An 823-nucleotide genomic window follows, 5' to 3' on the forward strand; every position below is an offset into this window, starting at 1 on the left:
GCTGCTCCCGCTGAGCTCCTACTTCCATGGGCTTGTTCGTCCCCGGGACTTGCCGCCAAGTCTGGCCGGGGAACAGTGACAGGCGGCCGGATACGGCCGAGCGGCTGCTCCCGCTGACGTCATCACTTCGGAAGTCCATGCACGGGGCAAGGCTCGCACTCCAGGCGAGAACCAGCTCTGCGGGGCCGGCAGCGCGTGCTTGGCTGAACCCCCGTGACCAACGGGGGCTAGACGTCGGAGGCATGCCCGCAGAGGTGCACCCCTCGCCGGCCACACTCTCTGACATCCTCCGGCCTCTGCTCCGCGCCTACGTTCTACGCGGCTTATGTCTGCCACTGCACGGCACTCTATGTATGCTCTGCATCACTCGCCGCCCTTGCCCAATGATCCATGACTTTATGCTTTGTCCGCTGCCCGCGGGCCTGCTGGCTCTCGCCAATGACGGAGGCACACTGCTCTCTCCGGCTCTCGCTCTCGGGGCATGCCGGCACACGCGCGCCCCCTTCTACTGCGCTCGCTACACGGCTACACGCAGCGAAGCCCCCTGCTCCTCCATCAGGCAGCTCCACTGCCGTCTGGGCACCTTCCGACAACCCACCAGACTTAAGCCCGCCCCCCGAGCATTAAGCCCGCCCCCCGAGCATTAAGCCCGCCCCCGAAAATTAAGCCCACCGACGAGTAATGCACCCCTCGAGGTTTATTAGAGAAGGTGGGGGGGGGGGGGGGGGCGCCGCCGGCGGCGCGCAGAGGTCCGCTCCGACGCTCTCTTAGCCAGCGAGAGAATACCTTAGTTCAAGACGAAAGTGTCCAAACTCCCCCCCCC

The sequence above is a fragment of the Engystomops pustulosus genome, unplaced genomic scaffold, assembly GCF_040894005.1.
Source record: "Engystomops pustulosus unplaced genomic scaffold, aEngPut4.maternal MAT_SCAFFOLD_211, whole genome shotgun sequence".
NCBI classification, from domain to species: domain Eukaryota; kingdom Metazoa; phylum Chordata; class Amphibia; order Anura; family Leptodactylidae; genus Engystomops; species Engystomops pustulosus.